At 36.4% G+C, this 6593-nt stretch overlaps 1 pseudogene; it reads left to right on the forward strand.

Annotated features, from left to right (window-relative positions):
- The first annotated feature begins 2135 nt into the window (after positions 1 to 2135).
- On the forward strand, positions 2136 to 3589 carry LOC140594526 (heterogeneous nuclear ribonucleoprotein A1-like; annotated as a pseudogene).
- Positions 3590 to 6593: the final 3004 nt, after the last annotated feature.

A 6593-nucleotide genomic window follows, 5' to 3' on the forward strand; every position in this document is an offset into this window, starting at 1 on the left:
ACAAAAACCTACTTAAAGGACTGTAACCAGAAAAAGGTTTTATAAGTGAGCTACAAAGAGAATTATCTATGGGCTTACAATCTCAACTTACTTTTTTCTTCTTGCTAGATTGAGTTTGTAGGTACTTTAAATGAAATAATCAAGAATTAAATACATACAAAGAAACTTCTGACTCAATGTGTACAATCATGATGAATCACTGGAATATAATATAATTTACTAATTAAATATTATAGATAATGTTTTAGTTTATAACATTCTTTGGAGGAAATAATACTTTTTAAAACAAGTTCAAAATGATCTGAAATGCTGCTGTTCCTTTCTGGCAAAGATGGAATGTCTAAATGAATTCTGGCAATTGGCTTTAGGGACTTCAAAGCTTCGTGTTATCTGTGAAGTGATTCATTATTAATGCCCTGATGTAGCTGGTAATGTTTAGTCTAATTGGATTTAAATAGCTTATTGTAGGAAGTTTTCATTTGAGGTTATTTTTGCAGCCTTAGTGATAATAACTTGAGTTAGTATTTTTCTAAGAATCTTTGCCAGGAGACAAATATTGTCAGCTGAATAGTCATATCTGATCATCAGTTGATGATGGGGTAGATTAATCTAGTAACCTTATTCATAATAATGATCCTATTTTTTCCTAAGTATATAAACACCAGAGAGATCTAGTTCATATTAGTTGTTCAATCATAAGATGATATGTTAGCCCTGTGAGGTTGGAGTGGAGAGAAAGGACTGCTGCAAAATGTATCCATCTTGATCTCTACAAGAAAATTCATTACCCTTCATCCTGCCCCATTGAGGCAAGACCAAAAGGGACTGCTGGAAAAATAGATGATTGGGATAGGATAATGGTATTCCACAGCTTACAGTCATTCACAAGGCAAAGTGAATAATGTCTATCATCTATCTATCTATCATCTATTAATTTAACTTACATAGAGTCTCACTATGAGCTAATCATTGTTCTAAGTGCTTTGAAATATTAACTCATTGATGAGGAAGGAGCATTCATAACATAGTGAACTCTGTTTTGTATTTATGGCTTAAAAAGAAAGACTAATGATAACGTCATAAAACATAACCTAGCTATAGACACAATATTTTGAATTATGAAAGGCAGGTCAGATCTGGTAGAGATTCCTTTCAACTAATCTTGACTGGGAGATAAGGTTTCTGCTATGTGCATGATACATCATGTCTGTCAAAGGACAGACAATCTCTTGGGAATAACAGGTCAGGAACAATTAACAATGAGAAAAGTCGGAAGAATGAATAAACCCAAATTTTGCTACTTTGCTCTGTTGATCAAAGCATTTTACAGGTGTGATGGAATTCACTGATTATTTTGGAAAGTCTCTCTGGTATTCAACGGAAGTCAACAGACTGTCCTTCACTTTTTGAAGAATACACCATGGGTCCCAATTCCATAGATGCCCTACGTAGATTCCAACTACATTTGGAATCAGTGATTATTTCATTGTTACCATGTTTTTTCTCTTCAGTCTCTAATGTGTTTTTATTTTCCTCCCTAATGATTTCCCTTGGTTTTACTTTCCAAACCACTGGAAGGGATAGATTCCCTTAAGCATTTTGAAGTAGAGTGGAAATTATTTCACTGCAATGGCTAGCAATTATGTCAGAGACCAGGAGGCTGTCAGGGTTACTAGGCAAGACCTGCAGTTATCTGAAGCACATCAATTCTGAAAAATACCAGGTTTAGAAGTAAACAGTCTCTTTAACAGATGATTATAATAGTCATCACCTGCAATATTTTTCTGCATTCAGATGAGATTTTTAGAAGTAGTAGTATAAATCTAAGTAATAACTAAAATATTACTAAATAACTAAAATATTTAAAATATTTAAAAATGAAGAATGTCCAAAAGTAGAATTATCCTATGTACTCCAAGACTGAAAATGAATTTTTAGAATAATGCTGTCCAGTAGAACTTTCTGTGATGATGGAAATGCTCTGTTATCTCTACTGTCTAATATCATAGCCACTGGCCACCTATGGCTGTTGAGCAATTGGTAAATTGGCTAATTGAATTGAGGAACTGAATTTTAAAATTATATTTAGGCCTTCTGCCCCTGGATGCCGCTGAGTAAGCATCATTAAAGTCTCCCCTCCCAGTGCCATCATGCCTAAGTCAGAGTCTCCCAAAGAGCCTGAGCAGCTGTGGAAGCTCTTCATCGGAGGTTTGAGCTTTGAAACAACCTATGAGAGTCTGAGGAGCCATTTTGAACAATGGGGAACGCTTATGGACTGTGGAGTAATGAGAGAACCAAACACCAAGCGCTCCAGAGGCTTTGGGTTCGTCAGCTACACCATCATGGAGGAGGTGGATGCAGCCATGAATGCAAGGCCATACAAGGTGTATGGAAGAGTTGTGCAACCAAAGAGGGCTCTCTCACGGGAAGATTCTCAAAGACCTGGTGCTCACTTAATGGTGAAAAAGATTTTTGTTGGTGGCATTAAAGAAGACACTGAAGAACATCATCATCAAGACTATTTTGAACAGTATGGAAAATTGAGGTGATTGAGATCATGACTGACTGAGGCAGTGGCAAAAAAAGAGGTTTTGCTTTTGTGACATTTGATGACCATGACTCTGTAGACGAGATTGTCATTCAAAAATACCATACTGTGGGGATCCCTGGGTGGCGCAGTGGTTTGGTGCCTGCCTTTGGCCCAGGGCCTGATCCTGAAGACCCGGGATCGAATCCCACATCGGGCTCCTGGTGCATGGAGCCTGCTTCTCCCTCTGCCTGTGTCTCTGCCTCTCTCTCTCTCTATGTGACTATCATAAATAAATAAAAATTGGAAAAAAAATTTTAAAAAAATACCATACTGTGAATGGCCACAACTGTGAAGTAAGGAAAGCCCTATCGAAGCGAGAGATGGCTAGTGCTTCGTCCAGCCAAAGAGGCTGAAGTGGTTCTGGAAACTTTGGTGGTGGTCGTGGAGGTGGTTTTGATGGGAATGACAACTTCAGTCATGGAGGGAACTTCAGTGGTCGAGGTCGCTTCAGTGGCAGTCAAGGTGGTGGTGGATACGGTGGCAGTGGGGATGGCTATAATGGATTTGGTAATGATGGAAGCAACTTTGTAAGTGATGGAAGCTATAACAATTTTGGCAATTACAACAATCAATCCTCAAATTTTGGACCCATGAAAGGAGGAAATTTTGGAGGCAGAAGCTCTGGCTCCTATGGTGGTGGAGGCTAATACTTTGCCAAACCACGAAACCAAGGTGGCTATGGTGGTTCCAGCAGCAGCAGCTATGGCAGTGGCAGAAGGTTTTAATTACTGCCAGGAAACAAAGCTTAGCAGGAGAGGAGAGCCAGAGAAGTGGCAGGGAAGCTGCAGGTTACAACAGATTTGTGTACTCAACCAAGCACAGTGGTGGCAGGGCCTAGCTGCTACAAAGAAGACATATTTTAGACAATACTCATGTGTATGGGTAAAAAACTCGAGGACTGTATTTGTGACTAATTGTATAACTGGTTATTTTAGTTTCTGTTCTGTGGAAAGTGTAAAGCATTCCAACAAAGGGTTTTAATGTAGATTTTTTTTTGCACCCATGTTGTTGATTGTTAAATGTAATAGTCTGATCATGATGCTGAATAAATGTGGCTTTTTAAAAAAAAATAAAATTATATTTAGTATTAATTTAAATGTAAATATGTGCCGCATGAGCCAAGTATTACTGCATTAGGGTAGTTCTAATTTTCTAAAATTCTAAATCATAATTGTGTATGATAAGAACATTTTACACTGAAGAAATACTGTATGTATTTTTCATTATATACTATAAATCATCATGTAATTTATATGAACTATAAAAAGGAAATGTTCGGTTAAATACATGCATTTCTGAAATTAGATTTGGCACTATGTTTTAGTATTTCAAATATTTTTTCCCATTGACACTATGCATTTTTAATTTTTTCAAGAAATGTGATTTTTGCTAAAAACAAAATATAATTCTGGCAATATTGAAACATTTTTAATTTGAAGTTTAATTCATTTGCTGAGAAGAGTGTATTTTTTTAAGTTTCATTGATACACAATTTACCTACCATAAAACTCACTTGGTGTACAATTCTTAGTGTTTTTTTTCTTTTTAGTGTACTTAAAAAATTGTGCAACCATCATAATCTAAAATTAGAGCATTTTCAAATCCCACAAAAGGAACCTTATTCCTATTAGCAGTCACTCCCCATTTCGTCCCTAGCCCCTCACATCTGTCTCTATTGATCTGCTTATTCTAGATAATTGATAGTAATTAGAATGATATAATACATAGAAACTTGTAACTTCCATTGAGAGCTGAATTTCTTCCCCCCAAGAACCTTTTTCTTCACCTGAGATAAAAATAAGTAAATATAGCTTAAAAATGATAAATTTCACTTATAGGAATGTTTGTAAGATTTTGGAGAAGAGAAAAACGTCCAATAAATATTAATAGAGAAGTTGCATAATTAATAAAATATCTACAAAACCAGTACTAGAAACCTAGTTCATAAAGTACTTACTCTTAAAAAAAAAAAAAGTACTTACTCTTCTATCTACTGTCACTATATCTGAAGGGTCCCAGTGCAGACAATGACACAAGAAATTGTCCTGGGAAATTATAGTCTTCTTGACCATGCTGCTGTTGTCTCTCAGGTTCTCTGTCTTTTCAGGTGCTGCCTGTGCTGTCATGGGAGCTCAGAAAGATTGCATGGAACATGTGTTGTGGTTAGTGAGGGGAAGTGTCCTCTTCTAATTTTCTAGGGGTTTACTCTTTAAAGGGAATACCAAGGCAGATTTGTTTCTGTCCCAGTGTTTTATGGAATTTTAAGTGGATAACTTCTTATAACTTTTGCCTACTTCCTCCCTCTTGCCTTTTTTCAGCATGCATTCAGATAGGTATATGTTGGGTTACGAGGGGGCAAAGACCTTCCCCAGAAATGATGATCTCATGAGAATTTCTCCTCTTTGCTGAGGAATAAGGCCAGACTCCAGGGGTCCATCCAACTTACCGTGTCCTGTTCTTTCTTCCCTATAATGAGTTTTTATCTAGAAACCACCTCGGTCCCTCTTAAAAGTTGGTTTCCAGCAGGCCAGATTCCCCAATTTGTCAGAGATGTCCAGCTATTTTCGAACACCAGAGCTTTGTGTAGTTAAACTAAAGTTGGGATAGCCACCAAATTTCTTTGTTGTGCCATAGGGCCTCTCAGTAGAGAATGGGGTGGAAATCTGTGCGTGGAGCCATCTGGTGGTAGGACCATCTACTCACACTTTCTGCCACCCCAGATTTTGACACACTTGAATTCTCGTGTTATATAAATAGCTTTATATCTGGGATAGTATTTCCCAGTGCTCAAGTAATGCCAAAAACCATCATGTTTCTCATTTCCAATAATTTGACTTCTTAAAAGTCTATCTTACAAACAGAACTAAATATAGTCAAATCCTTGTCTAGAAAGTTTATCTTGAAAATGGCTGTATGTCATGGCAGCAAGACAACTAGTTGGAAAATTAAGCATTGTGTTAAACATTACAAGTAAAATGTTCAGCCCATTCAGAGTTATTTGGTGCAATGTGATCCAGAGATTGGTTAACTTTTTTTTGTTTGTTTATAAAAACTGCCAAATTCTCTCAAATGAATGGTTTATGTGCACAAAGTTACTTATACTAAAAACATTATATAAATTGAGTCAAAAATTGCTCATTCTCATCACTGACACCATGAAAAAAAGAGAAGACTAAAGAGTTTGGACTTTGTTGAAAAGCTATTTAAGTCAGTATTAAAAAAAAATTGTTTAAATGATCCAATATATATCCAGACCTATGAGGGGGAAAAGAAAACATATTCCTTCAAGAACTATGGTATGTAGCAGACACCATTTCTGAATTGAGGGGTTTAGTGTTGTTGCTGTTTTAGACTCTGAGAATATTAGATGGTAGATTCTACCCACATCCTTTCGTTTTTTGGCCTCTAACCTTATTGTATGGAGAGATACATAAGACAGCTCTAATTCTGAAGGTAGAGGAAGGCAAAGAGCAATAGCTGTTCTGGGTTTTGTCTTCATGAGGGAATAAGGATGCTGATTTCAGAATAGAGATACTTACTGTCCTGTTTCAGAAACTTAATGTTTTTTAGACTAGAGTGTTTTAAGTATTACCCTACTCTTTCCTCTGTCCTTTCGCTTCCTTTGTCCTCTAACTTCAAAGAATATATCAGGAATAGAATTCAGAGATAGTCTTCTAACTACATATACTTAGGATGGCATGAGCCTTAAGCCTTCTTAAGTTCTTTTGATTATTTTTTCATTCTACAAACATGTACTGAGTGTAGAAATGATTGGAAAGAGGAGGAGAGTTAGTAAACCAGATTAGAGGTCATTGATAGGTTGACACTGGGAGAAACAGAGACAAAATTTTCCTGCACCTTGGAACCATACATTCATGATTGGGTAGAAGAGACTTGAGATTTGTTTTTTTTTTTTTTTTTGACTTGAGATATTTTTAAAAAAATATTTTATTTATTTATCCATGAGAGACACACACAGAGAGAGAGAGAGGCAGAGACACAG

This window comes from Vulpes vulpes, chromosome 11, assembly GCF_048418805.1.
Source record: "Vulpes vulpes isolate BD-2025 chromosome 11, VulVul3, whole genome shotgun sequence".
Classification (NCBI taxonomy): Eukaryota; Metazoa; Chordata; class Mammalia; order Carnivora; family Canidae; genus Vulpes; species Vulpes vulpes.